Source organism: Echinops telfairi, unplaced genomic scaffold (assembly GCF_000313985.2).
Source record: "Echinops telfairi isolate 266 unplaced genomic scaffold, ASM31398v2 ScPeMD7_7466;HRSCAF=8504, whole genome shotgun sequence".
NCBI classification, from domain to species: Eukaryota; Metazoa; Chordata; class Mammalia; order Afrosoricida; family Tenrecidae; genus Echinops; species Echinops telfairi.
Window position 1 is genome coordinate 3203301 of NW_022111366.1, and position 19442 is coordinate 3222742.

Here is a 19442-nt window from a genome sequence, read left to right on the forward strand (position 1 = left end):
TCTTATACTTTCTTTATAGCATTCCACACTTCCTTCTGAGCATTCACCAGAACTATTTTGACATTTGTTATTCCACTAACAAATCTTTTCAAGATAATCTAGGCCTTTAACATTAACCAGACCCACTTCTACTGAATTGATTCTGGTTTGTAGCAGCCCTATATAGGGTTTCCAGGACCGCAAATCTCTGTGGAAGAAAATTGTCTCATCTTTTTCCCACAGAGCAACTGGGGGGTGGGGGTGGGGGTTTAAATAGCTGGTTTTCTGGTTAACAACCCAACAGTTAATCAACAGTATCACCAGAGCTTCACATCAGTCATCATAAAACTCTTCTAGCTTCCACCCATTAGCCAATTCCAAAATCACTTCCATATTTGAGGTATGTGTTAGAGCAGCACCCCACTCCTGGTGCCAAATTCTGTCTCAATCTTATGTAGTGCTGCTATAGCATAAGGTGACCAGATTTTAACATTGGTAAAGCTGGACACCATGGGGGGGGGGGGCTCCCTTGATTAAAAATGTGGTCTTCTTGTTCGCCCGCCGTTCCCTAGCTTGTCCAGCATTCTTTCCAAAAATCGGGACTTTTTTAAATGTCGCAGGACGCGGGACAAATTGTTCAAAAGCGGGACTGTCCCGCCAAAAGCGGGATGTCTGGTCACCTTACTACAGCAAAAACTGTACAAGTCTGATGATGAGTCTCTTATGTTTGCTTGGTAAACTGTTCCTGAAGGGATTTCTAAAAAAGTATTCCAAAAATATTTAAGCAATCGTTTGAAAAAGATATAGAATGCCATGCAAACTTCTTTGATAGACAACTCTAATTTGAATTAAGTACTTTTAAGATGTTTTAATTCTTTTTAGAATTAAAAACTTTTTCATTCTAATTTGAATTCAGTTTAATTTTCAAAGATATCCATCCCAATAGTTTCTAGTTAATGAGATTTTCTTTTCTTTTTTTTTCTCACAAGTGATCAAAGTAAAGACTACTGATAGGATTCAACATTATCAGAGGCAGGAAGTGTGGATGAGATATAAAATATTTAGGATTTGGTAAGTCAAACTTCGCACTGTTTGCTTTCTAATTTGACCAATATTCGGTTCAAACATTTGAGCCTTTATTACAAGCAAAAGCAAAAACATAAGTGGAATCAAAAGATGGACAACCCATTCATTTCCAGAAAGGATGTCATTTTAAAGTTCAGTGCATTTTGCTTTTACATGAGGGTACAAGGTACAAACAAGATGAAAATTCAAGAAAGAAGAGCCACCGGGAATATGGACAACTTGATCTCTAGTAGCTATGTTTGTCACGGGTAATTTTTCAATGAAAAAAAAGTACAAAAAGAAAGGGAAAACAGAAAGGTCCTTGAGAAGTAAATTCTGTGCTAATTATTATATCATCTGACACAGGCACACAAGTCTGTGCCTTGGCTCTTATGGGAAAATCCAATTTATGTCATACCTCAAGAAATGCATCAGGAAAGAGTCAGCTGAATGGAGTTCAATAGCCCATCCTTTCTGTGCTCGTTTATGTACTACTCTCTCAAACAGTATGTCTATTCATTCAACAAGTATTTATTGAGTCCCACCTATTATGAAGAAGGCACTGTGCTGGGCACAAGGAATAACCTGGTAAGCGTTGTAACATATCAAGGGTACTGATCAATAAACCAAAGCAAACTCAGTCATCGAGGTGAGGCTGACTCACAGGGACGACAGAGGATAGGGTAGAACCACGCCCTGTGAGTTTTCAAGACTGTAATTCTTTAAGGGAGTAGAAATTCGTGTCTTATTCTCAAGGAGTGGCTGGTGGCTTTGAACTGTTGACCTTGTTAGTTAGCACCCAATAGCGTAATCAATGATCAATAACCTCCCCCCTCAAAAAACAAACAAACCAGGATTCAGTGTAATGCATTCTTACCAAGTGATTTTTAGATTTTGGTTACTATAGTCCCTTTCCTTTCCTTATCTGTCTTTTCAATTCTATGATAAAAGAACTGAAAGTAGTTTTAGTGGAGTTAGGTACAAAACACCCAAGTTTGTGTCAGAATACGTGGACTTACATTATATTCCTCCCCAGAAATTCTGTGCCGGCTCTGGGGGTTCCTGTTCGGTTGGAAGCCCTGGGCTGGTCTTTAGCAGCAATGAAGACAAAGGGAAATTACATTCTGGTGGAGGATCCAGCCCCTTCATCTTTCTTCTTTCCCTACAGCATGAATCTAGTCCCATAGAGGATCTAATATCAAAAGGAAGAGGGTAATACCACTACATGGAGAGAGAGAGAAATAATTACCAAAGATCCTGAATAGTAAACAGCTTTCAAAAAAAAGCAGCAGCAGCTGAATTCTTTGATAACTTGGCCCTTGGTCTGCCCAGGAATGCCTTAAGGATTATATCATCCACTGCCTCCAGAAGGCTGGCCTATTGTTTCAGAAAGAGGAAACAAGGCAGAAGTGAGGGGGGAAGGGAGGAGGGGAATAGATATGCCTCTTGGGGAGGGGAGTTTGATTTTGAAAGCAAGGTTATCATATATGTAGTTGGTACCATAAATGGTGGTGGGGCTAGGAAGACAAATTGAACAAATTCTTCATCGTCTGTGTGCAGGGGAAGGTTCCTCCGGGCCATTTCTCCTTTTGGGGGGGAATTAAAGAAAACGTTTGGCTTCAATAACTTCTCAACCACAGATGACATTGGCTCAAAAAAGAGGGAGAGAACGACCTAAAATTGCCCCAGGAATGGTTGTTGTTGCCGAAAACCATCACCTGAGGGCAGTCTTGTGACTGTTAACTTTCTTCTGCCTCACTCTCATACTAGACAGTATTGGTTTTACTACCCTTTTTACTTGATTTTCTTAATGCTACGGTTCGCAATCTAAGGTCGAGCAGTGACTTAAAGGAAAAGAAGCAGATAGGGAGGGACGGGAGAGCGGTTTAAGAACTAGGATTCGCACCCATCTCAATCTTCATGGAGAAGATAGCGCTTGAATTTGCACAAGGTCGTAAAACAATCACACAAGTGTTCCTTTGGTTTTGGAAATGGCAGGGAAGCCTCCAAAGTCGAGGAGGCCCAGGGTCCCAAGACGCCCACGATCTGCAACAGTGCAGACGCTTTACGCGGGAGGCTCCCGCGAGCGCTCGAGGTCCCAGGACCCGGCCAGGCCAGACCCCCGGTGCCGCCCCCACTGCGCCGAGACTTGCCAGAGAGTCGGGGCGTGCGGGGCGTGGGACCTCGACGCCGTGCCCTGAGCACAGCCGAAGGAACGCCAGCTCCCCGCTGCCTCTCGAAGTTTCCAAAGCAGAACGTCACGCACGCCCAAGTGCGTTCGTGGGCGCGCTCGGGGGGCGGGAATCGCTGCGCTCCACGCGCCGGGATCTGGGCCGGGGGGCCGGGCGAGCTTCCCGGGCCGCCCGCGCGGTGCTCCCGGGCCGGAGCCCGAGGGACCCGGGGCGAGGCGCGCAGCCTGGAGGCGGAGACCGGCCCCGCTGCCGCGCCACCGTCCGGTCGGAAACCTTCGTGCTGGCCCCCAGTCCAGGAGGCTCTTCTCTTAAGACCGTAATATGCCCGCGGAGGGGCGGCCGACGGGCCGGGGGCTGCGCCTCGTTTGCGTGTTTGGGGGTCGTGGGGGCAGCCTCCGACGCGGGCGGCCGTGAGAGCGCCGAGCCTAGAAAACAAGAACCCAAAGCAAGGTGCCCAAAGCCCAGCCAACTCCTCGCTCCACCAAACCATGGCAGGGAGCTGGGCCCAGGCTGGCATCCGCAGGGCGGGGTAACCCCCGAAAGGAAACCACCGCCACCGAGAGGAGAGGGAGCTGCCCGAGGGAGAACCCGTCGGGCAGAGGACGCCAAACGAGGGGGCTCGTCGAACAGCGGGCCTGTGGCCTGAACCGCAGCCTGGTCCCCAAGCCCGGGCGCAGGCCGCTCGGGCCGGGGCGCGCACGGGGTTGGTGGGGGGTCGCGACCAATTCTCAAGTTGTACACCCCTCCTCCCCCCCCAGCGCCTAAGCCCTTTATTGGAAGGAACGGAGCGATGGCCGCCTTTCAAACTCTGGCGATGAACAAACCTCTGAATTTGCACATAAACACGAACCTAGACTTCAAGCCCCGCGCGGCGCTTGGGTAGGGCCCGAAGAGCCCGCCGAGCGCGGGAGCGCGAGCCCGCCGTGCCGCCGCCCGCGTTGGTGGCCCCCTGGCCGGCCGCCCGCGTGGCGGGGAGCGCCGGGAGGTTGGGCCAGGGATCGGCCCGCGTGGGACCCCTTGCGAGGGGCCGCGGGCAGCCCAGGCTCGAGGGGCCTGTAGGAAAGGTCCCCCAGGAGAGGTCTCGAGGCCCGACGAGGCCGGCTTCCCCGTGGCTCAGGCCGGGAGCTCGGCCCGCCGCTTCCCCCCTCCCCAGCTCCGCGCGGCGGGGGCGGCTCCCCGCCTGGGACAAAGGCGGCCGCGGCCGGAGGCCGGCCCGGTGGCGCCCGCGCCGCTCTCCGCGTGCCCAGGGCACCTCCCGTGGAAGCAGCCTCTCCTCCCAGCCTGGAGGGAAGAGAGGGGCTGCAGGTTGTATGTAGTCCGGACGCCACCCGCTTCCTGCGCGACAGTGGCCGGCCCTGGGGCTCCGGTTTCCGCCGGGCCCCGCAGGGCGGGCGGCTCCGGCGCTCCCCACCGCCGGGCTTCCTCCCTCCCCGCGCTGGAACCCTAGCCGAGGACGGAGAGCGAGGCCGGGGCTCCGGAGTGGTCCGGCCATCGCGTCTCGATCGCACGCCACGCGGGTGGGCGCCTCTCCCGAACGTGCAGGTGCAGTGGCAATGACTGCGCGCGTTTCGGCCCCAGGCTGCGTTCCCTGGGGCTGGCTGGAAAACGGAGGGCGAAGGTCGGGGAAGGAAAAGCCGTTTGCTCCACTCGTTTAGGGTTAAAGGGAGACTTCAGCTCCATAGAACTGCCTCGTGTTCTACTTCCCCTAAGGAGGGCAAAGGGACCATTGGAAAAGCCGTGTCCGGCTCACAATGCCCTCTGCATCCATGAAAAAACAGGCCCCAGCTCGACGTCGTCATCGTCGTCGTCCCCTCCCCTCGCCCTGTCTTCTAGTTGAGAAAACTGTACCCGCTTTGGCCGCTGGAAGAGAGTTGCAGGCTTGAGCATAGTGACAAGTGGAAGAGTTCAGTGGGGTTCAACCCACTGCCCACCCCCAGTTTTGCCTCCAGGCCCTCTTCCATTGCCACCTGCTCCACCCCTTTGTCATGAACCCACCCGTGAAGTTGTTTTTCAAAAGCCCTTCAGACAGAATTCCTAGCAGCAGAATCTGTTCTGCTCCGGATCATTCTCTGTGCTGGCCGTGGGTCAGAGAAGTCAAAACCACTGTCCCAAGGATAGATTGGTACCAGCACGGGGCTCATGAGCCAGGGCTGACCGCCAGGCCAGGGCCACTAGCTCCAGTAGATAAGGGGTCTGGGCATTAGATGCCAGGAGTGTAGGTGCACATTTCTTGGTTGTGCCATAAAGCCGCAAACAGCATCCTCTTTCTCTAGTTGTGTCCAGGAAACAGGGCTGCTTTTGTAGCCCTTATGGATATGAAAATCCAAGTGATGTTGTGAGCCTTCTCATAGAATTTCTGAATTGGGGAAGTAGGAAAACCTACTGACTCCACGCCCTCCTTTCTGTTCTGCTCCTCCCCCACTTGCCCCCAGGTATGTTGGCACTTCCCATAAGTGATTTGTGTAGCTGTGTGTAATCATGGGCGTGTGCACACTGCTGGAGTATGAGCCTACAGAAGTTCCCCTAGGCCAGTCTCTCCCTTTTGGCATATTCATCGCAAACAGATTCGTTGGTTGCAGTGTCCCAAGCACCTAAAATGCTCCTGGAAGAGGAACAGGCTTTAGGACTGGAAAGCATCATTTGAAAGGGATGTAGCATACACTTATTTCTCAGCATTAACCCCAAACGGAGTTGAATTGGAAGTTGAAGTTCAAAATTGCACCACCTCCCCATTTCTACAACTGCACAGGAGGGAAAGTGTGAACTCCTAAGGTGGCAGCAGACTCGTTACCACTTCTGCCAATGATGCAAAGTGTGTATGTATCCTGGAGTCTGAGCCCTGTCACTCTGAGAGTCCAGAGCTGAATGTCTCATGAACATCCTATGAAGCCAAATTGGCGTTTGCTACTTGAATCTGTCTCAGACACACACACTCACATCCTTACAGAAGGAAACCTTGTAAAGTGTCATATATGTGGTAGACATTTAATGATTATTTGTCGAGTTAACAAATGAAATTACTACAAAGGTAGATATAGCCTTATATACATAAAATAGTGATTTTAAAAAAAATCATATATTATATGATTATATATGTACATCTACTCTGTCCAAGAAAAGGCTTTATTGTAACCAACTAAATTCATGTGTCATATCTACCTCTGTGTGTCATATTTACCTCTGACAAAGAATTGTGTGCACTGAATATAAGGGGATCTTCTGTATCCCACCCCATCCCCACCCCCTCCAGTTCTCATGAGCAACCTCCTTCCATTCCCCTGCCTGGAGCTCAGCTTGCCTGCAACTACTCAATAAATGTACCCAGCCCCCCATCCAAGCCTGTCAATCATCCAGCGAGAGCAAATGCATTGCTTTAGTCACGTTCTTACTTCCTGCACAGATCACAACTCATGTTTCCATACAAGTCTCATTTGCTGATTTTATCTCACACCCACAGTCCCTTGCACACTCTCTGGAGGAGGAGTCCTCCTTGAGTTGCACAGGCCTGCAGACCATCGGGCCAGGTTAGCAGACCCCTGGCCTGTCATCATTTTCACAGAATGGTGGAAGTTGTCAGGAAAGCTTGAGCCTTGATTTGGAAAAAGATTGCCTGTTCCCAGGAAAACCAGGAGTCCCAGTTCCCACAATAGCTGAGACTAGTGGTATGTACTGAGTTTGTTTATTAGCAAAAGTTTCTGTCTTCAGAAACGTCAAACCTAGTACCTTAGAGAAAGGAGTCTAGTGCCAAGATCTTAGACTTCAGCAGATCTCACTCTTACCACCCAGTGGACCTCCAAGTCCTTAGCCCTCTGAAAGAGCAGAGGGGAACTCCTCTTCTATGCCCTAGCCAAGGCTGTTTTCTACCACCTAGAGTACAGGGATCCTGCCTCCACCTCACCCTCACCCTTTCCCAAGGGAAAAGAGCCACCAGCCTTGCTACAGTCACACGGGGAGGGGAGGGATGAGCTGATTTCCATCTCCCCTTAATGGAGCCCTGGCGACATAGTGGTTACACATCTGCCTGCTCACTACAAGGTCAGCAGTCGGAAAGCACCAGCCACTCCTCAGGAGAAAGAGTGGACTCTGCTCCTGTTAAGATTCACAGGGCAGTTCTACTTATGTGGTCGTACGGAGCCAGCCTCAACTTGACGGCAGTGAGTTCAGTTTTGGGAGTTTTGAAGTGAACCATTCTGCCCCAGCCTGAATGATCCAGGAAAACAAGGACAAAACATGTTATTCCCCCTTCTTTCCCTCCCCTTCTTCCTCTCCCACCTCCTCTCCTATTTCTCAGGCTCTGGGGAGTCTGGGAGGTCTCCAAGTGGAGGGTCTTCCATGGCTTTGCCCTCAGGGAAGCTGCCTACTTAATTAGAAAAAGTGGGGAGGGGAGAGAAAGGAACAGATAGAAAATAATTATTTTAAATGCTCTACTGAAGCCCAAACAACCAAAGAAACAACAGTTAGGTGGCAACCTGAGGGGTACTTTAAGCCCCCTGCCCCATCAAAATGGACAATAGCCTTTCTTTGAGTGAGATTGTACAGGGGCCGGCCCTAAGAATGGGGATCAGTAGGGCTAACTCTGTGGAGAGGGGCGGTGGTAAATGCAAAGGATCCTGGCTTGGTTCTCCCCCAACAGCTAGAAAGATGTCCCATTGGGGCTGGAGGAGCTGCAGGGGGGTGGGGTCTTCTTTGCTACACAACTCCTGCTTCCGGCCAAGGCAGGTTTCTTGAGCATCTACCAGAGAACTGGGCCTGTGGCCAAGTGAATGGGACTCACAGGGACAGGAAGGACGTCTGTGAGCCTCAGTTTTCTCACCCTCACCTGCCTACCCCACCCCCATCAGAGGCTACTGCCCATAGGGACTTTGCAGTTTGCTAGAATTTTTGTTTCTAGAGCTGGAGAGTGGTGACAACCCAAAGGCATCTTGTGCAAGCATCTCTGTGACTGCTCGCTGCTTTCTCGAAGTTCTCCAGGGAAGACTTTCTGAACTGCCTTTAAAAAAAAAAAACACCCGAAAGCAAACCCCAACTCAACAGTGTTGAATCAGCTGCTCTTGCTGTACCTGGCCCGCCCCTGACTTGATCTACAGCCGTGATCGCTAATGGTCACCTAGGGACAAATTAAGGAATTGAAAATGCTGAGCGGGAGAAGCTGAATTCCTTACACTATCTGGGGTCGTTAATCACCCAGCAGAAACCAGCCCAGCAAGCCAGGGAAGGAGTTGGGGAGAGCCCAACTCTGCTCGGGGGTTCTCTCTCCAGGCTCAGATGTCAGGATGCAGATGTAAAGGTGTGTGAGTGTGTACACGTGTCGGCTGCCCCTCGTGGGTGCCAGGCTCGCTGGTAAGGGATCTCAGGAGCCATAGCAGCCCCTGCCTTCTGCCCTAGTTGGACTAATTTCACAAACGAAGAATGTGGACTTGTGACCAAGAGACTTGAGCAAAGTTAGCTCACATCTTGATGGCCCAATGAGTTGGGTCCACTCCCGTGCGAGACTGCTTCCTGAAGAAAGACCAGTTGGAGATGATGATTTAGCGTTTGAGAGCTTCTTGAGAATCCACCGCGCGGCTCAGAGTAGGGATGAGGAGGGCCTGCGCCGCAGGGAGCAATGCGCTCATCAAAGTGCTCTGGGAAAAGGATGGGCGAGGTGTGCTGCTAGCAGGTGACAGTGGTGGTGTGTGGTTTCAAGAAAGGGGCAACTTCACCACTGGCCACACTCGAAGTCGTCTCTTAGAAACGATGCGAAGCCTAGCGCTCAGAGCCAGTCGGTCCCCTCTGCGTCCAGAACCACACGGAGGCAGTGCCCACAGCCTGGAATCCAGCCCCAGCGCTTAACTTGCTGACCTGCGAGGCCCCCGGGGCTGCGCTCTTCCCTCTTCGAAGTGCCCAGCTCCGGGAGCACTTCCGGTCACACTCCCCCGCCCCCCACGCACCCCACCACCCAGGCTTCACCTGGGCCTTCGCGGCCCGCCCGGCTCCGAAAATCTCCGGTCTCCGCTCTTTCTCACCGCTCCCTAGTTGCGGGAACGGCTCCTTTAGCGAAGCGCCTCTGACAATGGAAAAGTTCCGAGGGCTTCTGGACGTGGTGTCGGGGAGGCGGGGCCCGGGCCCGCTGACGGCGGTTTCCCCAGCCCTGTTCCCCCCTCCCCTGTCCCCTCAGCCACAGGGCAGTGGGAAGGAGGCGGCCAGCCTGCGCCTGCCCTTCGTCCGCGCGCGAACTGCTGCCGCCGCCGCTGCACCTGCCTGGCTGAGGTAAGATGCCCGGCCGCCCGGTCTCCCACGTCAAGTTGCCCGGGCTACCCTGGGCCCCGTGGCTTGGAGGGACTGGAATGGGGGGCGAGAGGCCAGGTGGGTGGGATCACTCCCGGGGAGTGGGAAGGAAAGGTTGTAGGTGCGCTGGGCGAGAGTCCTGCCTGCTGCTCAGTAGCCTGGCACTGGTCAACGAAGTTCTAGCGAGCTCTGTTTCCTTATTTAGAAGCAGAAAAGATAACCCCCCGCTGCCTTCTCTGTCTCCCAAAGGGGTGACAGTTTCCTACTGGGAGGGGCAGTGTAGCGGGGGTGGGGGAGGGGTGGGGTGGCTGGAGGATGCGGGGGCCCAGGGCCCGGGGGAAGGCGCGTTTTAGCCTGTTTCAACCAATCCTGCTCTGGAAGGGAAATCTGAAATGGAAAAAAGAAAGAAAGAAAAAGAAATGGCCACGCACAGGCAATTCAGACGGAGAGCCAGTGGACGACATCCTGCATTGATTCTTCCCCGGAAAGAAAAGACTAGCCCATTTGGGGAGAGTTCGGACCTCGGGGAGTCCCGCAGGGCCGTGGCGCTCAGAGCTCAGTGCTCCCGCGACCGGTTCCGCAGAGCCCGAGAGACAGAGCGCTCGGCCTCTCCAGGGCTTGCTCTTCTCCTTGGGTTCCTAAAGAACCCCTCACAACGAAACTGGGGTCTCAGCGGGGGCTCAACCCCACCCGAGTTGGGCTGCATTGGCTACAAAGTCGCCAAGAACTCCCCAGGGAGCCTACGGCGGCTTTGGGCTCGGGCTCTGGCGCCCGGCTGCCGCGCCCTCGCCGCGCTCTGCTCGGGACCTCCCGCACCAGATCTGTAGGTAGGGACGCCGCGTTTGGCTGGGTTCCCTAGGAATAAACCCGGAATCAAAAGTTCCACTTCCTTCCACTTAAACAATTTGAGGTTACACCCGGGTCCCCCGAATAACTCGGATCCTAAGCTGTTGTTTTCAAATCATCTGGGAGACCCTAAGCCTCTCGTCCACCTGAGTGCAGGCGAAACTGACAAGGAGCCCGAGGCCTGCGGAAGAGTGGGAGTCTGTAGCGTCCCGTCGGTTTATTTTGGCTCTTTGGCGGCTCCACGGGAAGGCGACAACAAGGGTGCAGGATCAGCTACCTTCGTTTCTCTCTCACACACACATTTCCACCCCCTCTGAGAATTCTGGTCTCTAGGCTCAGGGTCCCGGCGGCGGCCGGCATGCAGAAGTAACCTGGGCAAGGTTTCTCGCCGCTCTCCACCCCGCGCAGCTTCACGCAAAGCCACTGCGCTCTCCTCTCACAGAAGCTGGAGAGGAAGAGTTTAAAATACAATAGCCAAAATTCACAGTGAAGAACACTTTGAAGTTGGGCAACTGTGGCCGGGCCCCCTCTTTCCCGAGCCCTCCTCCCATCTCTTGCTCTTCCAGATGCACCAGGAAACAGCACTTTGATGTCGCCGTCAGCTATTTCTATTTAAAATAAAAGGTTTTTTTTTTCTTTGTGAAATGATGGTTAGCCTGGGGAGAAACTATTACAACCTCAAGAGTGCAGTGCTGAGAAAAGGCTTTCTGGGCTGGGCCAGGGGCACTGGTCACATCTGGACATCTGTTCACCCCAGTTTGCAAGCGCATTCCCTCCCAACCCCACCCCCACCCCCAGTCAACACGACTCACCCCAGGCAGGAAGCTGGGCTCTGTATTTTATTTGACCTTGACCTAGAGATGCTGGGAGAGAAGGTGTAGAGAGGGGTGGGGAGTGGGAAGAGGATGCTGGAGCAGAAGCTACCGCTGAGCATCCAGGTTCCCCAAAGTGAGTTGGACCAAAGGAGGAGGGTTCTGAGAAAAGACCACACTCTACTCTTCTGGAGGAAAACGTAGTTTGCCCCACCCTTGCCCCCACCACAGTGAAGGACTGGTACTGCTGCAGGCTCGGTGGGTGGAGGTCCTAGGTCAACCCGTTCCCTTCTGACTAACTGGCCCGGAAGCACAGGGATTGAGTGAAATAAGGCTGACTTGCAGTCGTTCCGGCACTTTGTCTAATAGTCCCAAATTGGATTAAGATTCAGGATAATATTAAACTAGTTAAAGCGCACCGCTGGGAGCTTCCCACCAACTCCCCACCCCCACCCCCCAGCCCCGTGACACTCTGGGCCACCTAGACCCAACTACCATCGCCCCAGGGCCTGCATGGGGTCTCAGATTCCCCTCAGTCCTTTCTTTCGGTCCTTTTCCTCTTTTTCATCACCCTTCCTCTTCTCTGAGACCACTTCTCTACTTTCATCTTTCCCAGAGGAAAGAGGATCCCCCAAGGAGGGTCCTCCTTCCAACAACTCGCTCCTCTGTTGAGGCTGGGTCTGATGAACCCCAATCCTGCCTCTGAGTGGGAGACTCTGTGTCCAGTACACGTGGGAGGGGCACACCTCCCTGCCCTTGTAAAGGTTTGCTGGCCAGGCCAGGCCACTCAAGTCTCTGCAGCAGTCAAGTTTGTCTGGAGGGGAAAAAAAGTTTGTCAGGAGGCTTTGCACCCAGAATGGTGGGTAAGAGGGGGTCTATCCTGTTGATGTGATTGCCTAACAAGACTGCATTTCAGGCCCTCTGCCCTTCTGCCTTGACCCACTCCAAAGCCTGCCAGTCCCAGACTGCTTGGGGCAGATGGCATAGGATCAGGGGCACTGGTAGCCTGTTACTGCTAGGGCTGGTAAATGCAGGTCCTTACATTTTCCTTTGTTCCCTGCCCTTATTTTCTTCTTTACCTTCTGGCTCTTTCTTCTTACCTCCTTTCCATCTGTGTTTCCCTGGCTTTCACTTTCTTGAGTCTCTCTCAGTCCCCAAAGAGTCTCTCAGGCTCCAAGGGGGCCACTAGCCCACCTGCCTACCTACACCACTGGCCCCAAATGGATTCCACCACCAAGTGGGCTGCTGAGAAACTCAGAGCATATCAGGCTGCCACTTTTAGAGCCCTCCAGGGTCTTTCAGGAGCCACAGCCCAGCCTGGGGCTTGAAGGGCCTTCCTGGGAACATCTTCCCCTGCCTTAACCTAACATGCCCACTCAGCTCAATCCTTACCCACAAGGTCTGCCCAGCCCAGGCATATGGGAGTTAGGCTTCCAGTTACACAGTAAAATTGTACGAAACTAGAAAGTCTGTCAACAGGAAACTCAAGTTAGTTGGAGAGTGGTTAAAGTCAACTGGTGGGATGCAAACATCTGACAGGAGCAGAGGGATGTTGTCAGCAGGGTGGGCCTGGGCAGCCATTACTCTGAGGGTACTGGGACAGGGAGGGGCAGCTCCTAGCTGACGCCTCAGCAACACCCACGCCCTGGAAACCAGAGCAACCGTATACTACACAGGCCGGCGCTGGCAAGGAGCACGCGGGCCAGTGAGACTGGATTTGCCATCAGTAAGAGAGAGAAAAATAGCCCAAGAGGAGAGGCGGCCAACATTCCACTGAGAAACCCAAAAGCAGGAAAAAGGGAAAAGGGGTAGGGGATCCTCTTGCGTTTCACCCTGTTCACTCTCCTTCAGGACGGATCCCGCAGGAAGTGGCTGGCTGGGGCCAGCGTCCAGGCGGTTCTAGGGCCTGGCTCCGTTCCCAGCAGCTCCCTTCACACCCGCAACACCCGCTACCGCTACCGGGGCCAGCTGCAAACGCCACTGAGCCTTCACTGGGCATGGGGCAGAGGGTGAAGGGGAAGAGGGCGAGACTTGCGGCCTTGCTGGGAGGAGAGTACAGTCACCCTGGCGCCCAAACGTAATCAAACTCCGCCCCCTCCCACCCACCCAAGCTTGTGAGGCCTAAGAGCCTGGTGGCAATACGGACCGACCGTCCACTCACTAGAGTACCCCTTTCCAGGGGAGGCAGGATGGGGCTGGGGGTTTCTAGGTCACCAGGGGCCTCTGCCTTATTCTCAGTTCCACTCAAATGAAGCAAAAATGTTGTGTCCCAGGCCAAAGTTTTTTCTTTTGACCCTCTGCTCCATTTTGAATGATCTGAGTTTTCCGTCTTACCCTCTCCCAAGTCAAATTGATTCCTGAGACATCAGCTACTCGGAGACATTAACTACTGGGGCCTTTAATTGTTCAGAGCGAGTGATAAAACCGTTTTGTGTTGGCATTTTAAGGGCATCGGATGTATAGCTATACTAATTAGGAGAGAAATAGCCATGGAGAGAGCCCTGGAGAGGAAAACCATATGGCTAGTGGCCTTGGAGTACAGGAAGGTTTCCATGCCGCATTGAAGATGCTCTGTGCTCAGAAAGCTCCCGTCTGGGTAGAGACGATCTGCTGCAGCACTGACATGTTTCACTGGAAATGGTCAGGTGCCTACAAATGAGCTTGGGGGCTCTGGGGACTTGCCTGTGTGCCCCTCACACCCCCTTGGCCCCTTAACCATTGCCCTTCGGTCTGGTCAAGGGCTCACACAGATGAGATATTACTGATGGGGCAGGGTGGAGAAAGACTTCATGGGATTAGTGCCTTTGAATACCTTTACAGCAAAGTCTCCCAAGCTGCATTAGCCCAAGCACCAGGTGAACCTGTAGGTGAGTAGTCTATGTATGAGTAGTGAGTCGTTGAAAGAAAGGGAGACAGAAAACAAGAGTTTGGCTCCTGGATCCTCCAAGACTGATTCTCCAGTTTCCAACTGTTGAAACTCAGTGGTGATCTCGGTTCTGCTTTGTCTGGCATGAGAATGAGGAGGTGGGGGATCCAGGCTCTTTCTCCAGGTTAGGATGCTGTGCTCCAGCTGGGGCAGCATCCTGTGTGTGTTTCTCGGATCTGAGTGGGTCATTTTAGTTTTTCTTTTATAAGACAAGCCCCCCCACCCCTTACAGGCCCTCTCTTCCCCAAGAGGCTTTGCTTGGTAACCTGCAGCCAGAGAGGATCTAGACACCAAGGTGACATGTGTCTGCCTGTGCACTGAGTGAAGCTGGAGGCATAACCTGTTGCCATATAGTTACATTCCGTGCTGTGTGTTTCAAGGTAGAAATTAACTCTGAGTGTTTTTAATGGCTGTGATCTTTTGGGACTAGATTGTCGAGCTTTTCTTCACACGTAATTGTAGGTTGATCCAAGCCATGAGCCTTTCCATTAGTAGTTCCGTGCTTAATCTTTTGGGGTGACACCCAGGGACTCCTGCTGGGGGTGTAGGCCAACCATAAACCCAAATCAGTTATCATTGATTTCTTCCAACCCCATGTGTCACAGAATAGAATGACACCATAGAGGTCTCTACGTCTGTCCTATAGGGTTGCTATAAGTCAAATTGGTTCATTGGCAACCAGTTTGAAATCTTTAGGGAAACAGACCACCAGGCTTATTCCCAATGGTGCAACTAGCTGGACTTGAACCTCCAACCTCCTGGCTAGTAGTTGAGCACAGACTGTTTGTTCCACCTAAGTTATAGCGATGAAGAATTTTGGCCCTAGAACCATATTACCTGTGACAAAAGCTGTGGGATGCCAGCACAGTCACATCATCCTCTCTATCTCAGTTTCCTCACCTGTCAAAGAAGACTGGTATTGCTAGTTCCTGGCTCAGATGACCTGAAGTGGGTGGATTGAGTTGGCCTATTTAAAGCACTCAGCACAGGACCTGGCACCAAGTAAAAGCTCAAAAAGTATTAGCTCTTCATAAATGTGGCAGATCAGAAAGAAAGGAGAGAGAGACAGACTAGGTGGCAGGTGGAAGGCTGTGCAAATAAATGCTTATCTTTTCTCTCTGTGTTTTTTTCTGAATGGAGAGGCCTCTAGGTGTCCCTACCTTCTTTTGTATGGGGGTGGGGGGTGGGATAGTATAGAAGCTCTCATTTCTATGGGAGGTGGACCTCAACCATAGAAATAAGGGGGCAGCCCGGGATGTTGGTGCAGTTCCAGGCTCATTGGAGTGCTGCTAGCCCTTGCTGGTTCAGAGTCCTCAGATGTCCTGGGCCCAATGCTACTGACACCGCTGAAATGTGGGTCTGTGCTCTCAGAGAGCCTCCATTCTCCTGGATTTATTAGCTGTCCCAGCAGGTCCTGGGAAATTTGTAACTCACGCGGATTTTTTTTTCCTGGTGAAGGATAGACAACTTCTTTCCTGCTTTCCCCCTGTCCCACTTCCCCCACCCCACCCCTCTCTCCAGGGTACTTGACTATGGGCCAGAGTGCAGACTCCTACCACCTTTTGACAGTGCAGTCACAGAATTGGTCCCCAATTTTTTCCAATACCAAGCCCAGAGACTCTGACTCTATTGCTTTCTCCACAGACACCCACGCATGTGTCTAGGCTCTAAAAGGGCTATTGGGTAGAAACCATTTTAAGGGCTCATTTATCCTGGCAATGATCTGCTCCTGCTCTGAGTAATCTATTAATCCCGGCAATTTTAGCTGTTGCTGAAGGGACTAGGTAACACATTCATTAATTCCAATTCATCCTTCCTGCCCTGATTATGCGTCTCCCAAGGAGGGCCCAAGAGGTGGTCTAGAAATTAAAGGCCCAAAGCATAGAAATGCCTCACATGACATAATCCACATCATTCACCAAGACCGCCCTTCTACCCCAGAAGCAAGACAGAGCCCAGGATAGCTACCCCGCCGCGCTCAGCCCTGGCACTGAACAGCCACTGCCTCCAAGGGGACACCTCATTCCCCAGCCCTTCCTCCAGGGTTCCTGGTGGCCCCATCTGTGGTGTGGAGACTTGTTGTCCACTCTGCTTGAAGAACAGACCGTTCTTTCTCCCCTCTGGAGAGGGAGAGGCTGAGCTGGTTGGGGCTGTCAATACCCGTGGGTCCGCAGTTTTGTGTGTGTGAAAATTCAGGGCCTAGCAGGCTCCCGTGGCCTTACAGACATTTTCCCTTGGCAGGATTTCAAAAAAAAGGTGACAAGTGAAGTTCAACCAAGTCTGGACCCCATCCCCTTTTCCCCAACAAAAGCTATCACACCCAGCCCTAATGCCTGCCTTTTGCTTCTGGTCTTCCTGTGGGCACCATTTCCAAGTACTAGGGCCCCCTCCCTCTCCCCTACCTCACTTCTGCCGGCCTCCTCACAGCCCTCTTTATGCCCCAGCTCACCCAACTGTGCTCTGGCTCAATTTCTGGCTCAAGCTTACTTCAGTGAGGGGTGGGGTGGGGGCTGTGATTTGTCCCTCCTTTTCTGGAAGCTTTACAGAATGCCTCCTCTTCCAGAAGGAGTAGGAACTCTTAGCAACACTTAGCCAAGCACCTGCAAACGAGTGTGGAAGGAATTGGGGTGGGGTGGGGTTAAGCAGGAAGAAAGTCCCACCTAAGACATGTTTGCCCCCAGCATTTTGGCTTTGCTGCGGGGCTTGGTCAGCTGGCTGCAAGTTGGAGGAGGCTGTGCTCAGTTGAAACAGTTCAAAACAAAACAAACTCAAAACTCGGCTGTTCTTGCTGGATCCCAACACTCCCCAATGCCCAGGCCCAGTTAAAGCTCCTAGGGGCTTGGGGGAGATCCCTGGTCTCACCTCAGTACTGGAAGGTTTTCTCAGGATGAGGCCTCAATCACCTTCCCTTGCTTCCACTTTCCATCCAGCCTCCTGCACTTTTGGGTTGCCCTGGAGGTAGCTCCTTGCAGATGTAGGGGACCGGGCCACACGAATTTAGCTTCAGGAAGCTAGGGAGAACCTGAGGGAGCTTGGGCAGAGGCCAGCGATGAGGCAGGCAGAAAGCCCCTTAAGCTTTCTTGCAGATTCCGGGGACAGAAGTATGGGATTAGAATTGTCTCTACCTGTGTGTGACGCTGTGTATTCAAGGATGTGCTATTTCTACATGCATCTTTGATTCCAGAAAAGTATACCCGTGGAAACATGCCCATAAGTGTACACGGTGTACACATGCTCTGGGCCGCTATGGGAAGTGCACACATGCAGATAGATAGCTTGTATTTGCTACCTGGTGGTACTGAGTGCATCCAAAGTGGACCTCCTGTGGGTTGGGGCAGTTGAGCTCCGAAGAGTGCAAAATGGTACCATCCAGCCTCCCCGAAACTAGGTGAGGAAGGCACCTGGGCTGAGGGCCTTAGGGGAAGCCCACACGCCTCGCCCCCGGCCGGCGGTGCCACCGCTCCCGGGTCCTATATCTGAAGGCACGCCCCTCAATCGCGCTCCCGGCGGCCGCCGGCGTGGGCTCAGTGTAGATTCGGTTTGCTTCCTGCGAAGGCTGGCGGGCTGGAGCTGGCGCCCAGTGGACGCAGACTGAAGGCGAAGGTCCGGCTGCCTGTTGCGTGATACGCCCCGGGGAGAGAGGAGCTGGGCCTAGGGGAACAGGATTTCCTCGCCCCTTGGGCGCGGCCGCTCCGGGCCTGGCCACACAAGGCCCCCTTTGTGGGAAGGGCCTGGCTCCGGCGCAGACCCGGGCCAGCGAACAATAGCGCAATGTTGCCGCCCGCCGGGCCGGCTCTCCCGGCCACACCGTGGCGGCCGAAGGCGAGGAAACCGGGTGGCGCTTTTTTATAGTCTCAGAAATAAAATCGGGGCTTCCCCCTCCCTGTTCGCTCGCCCCCTGCCCCAACGCCGATAGAAAGCAGATAAATTTATGAAGGGCGAGCTAAGAGAATAATTACAGGGTAAAGGCCGTTAAATTTTATTTCCAGTCCCAAAGGCAAAACCTGCCATTTTATTGCAAACATCTGGAAGGACCGAGAGGTGGGCACGCTGCGGGTTTAAAATAAAAACAAAAGATTTTATTTCGCAAAAACAAAAAACATCATTAAAGACCCCTTTGCCCCTGTGGACTTTCATTAAAAAAAATACTGTCAGAGGTGGTGGAATAGTCAACGAAACAACAGTCTTGCAGCTCCTGGGGACCCCAAGGAGCCCAGGCATCTCAAGGCTCCACGGAGTGGGTTCTTGCTGCTTCCCTGGAACTGGCAATTGGGCAAGCGTTTTCCAGAAATGGACTCCCTCCTAACCCAACTCCAGGGCTCCAAGCCAATTATGCTTCCCCATTTGGTACTCTTGTTGCTTTGGGGGTGCCAAATTGGGAAAAGAAGAAAAAGGGGAACATCAGCCTCACATTCCTGGAAGATTGAGTCACAACAATAATAAAATCGCATGCCTGTCCAGCTCTGGGCAGATTATCTTGTCTGCTTTGCTTAGTTGTAAAATATTTGGGATTTTTTTTTTTAGTGGGGATTCAGTTTACAACAGGGAAACTGAGGCTTTGGGCAGTTTAACTCTCACCACAGCCAGGCAGTTTGGCCCCAATGGGCCCTGATTCCCCTTTGCCTTGAGCCAGGTTCCACCTCAGCTTGGGGTCCCTGTGGTCCCCTATACAGGATCCCAAAACCAACTCCATTGTTACCAAGTCTATTTGATTCATAAAGACCCTTCAAGGCAGGGGAGGACTTCCCTAAAGGGTTTACAAGGCTGAAATCCTTATGAGCACAAACTGCCACTTTTGCTCTGGTTAGAGAGCACTCAACTGCAGCACCACCAGGGCTCCTTCTATACCCCCATAGTCACCTCCTAATGATTTTTAAAAATCCAACTACAGTGTGAGAGTTCATTATAATTCCAACCCCCACAGGATGCCTGGCCATATGTTTAGGGGGCAGCCTAACCTACTCCCATGGCTAACTACTGTGTTTTAAACTTTATTTTCAACTGCCCACTCCAACCTCCCAAATCCAAGCTAGCTTTTATATGTATTGTTCTTTTGGTGGCCATGGTGATGCTCTTTAGGGTGGTGCCTGGGGTCTGGAGGCAGCTATGTGGAGGATGCAGAGGATCCACTTCTAGAAATGAGTGTTTGTGGTTCGGACTCTTGTCCTATGCTGCTGCAGAGCTCTGCTGTTCCTTTGAGAAATAAACAGATAGGGACAAGGTCCGTTCCAGGTGAGCAATCAGTTCACAGGGATAGTATGCAGCAACTTTCTCTTGCTCTTTAGAGCCATTTAAATATTTTGCTGGGAGGCATTCCAGCCTGATCCTTGTGATCAATTTCAGTTCTGGAATGGG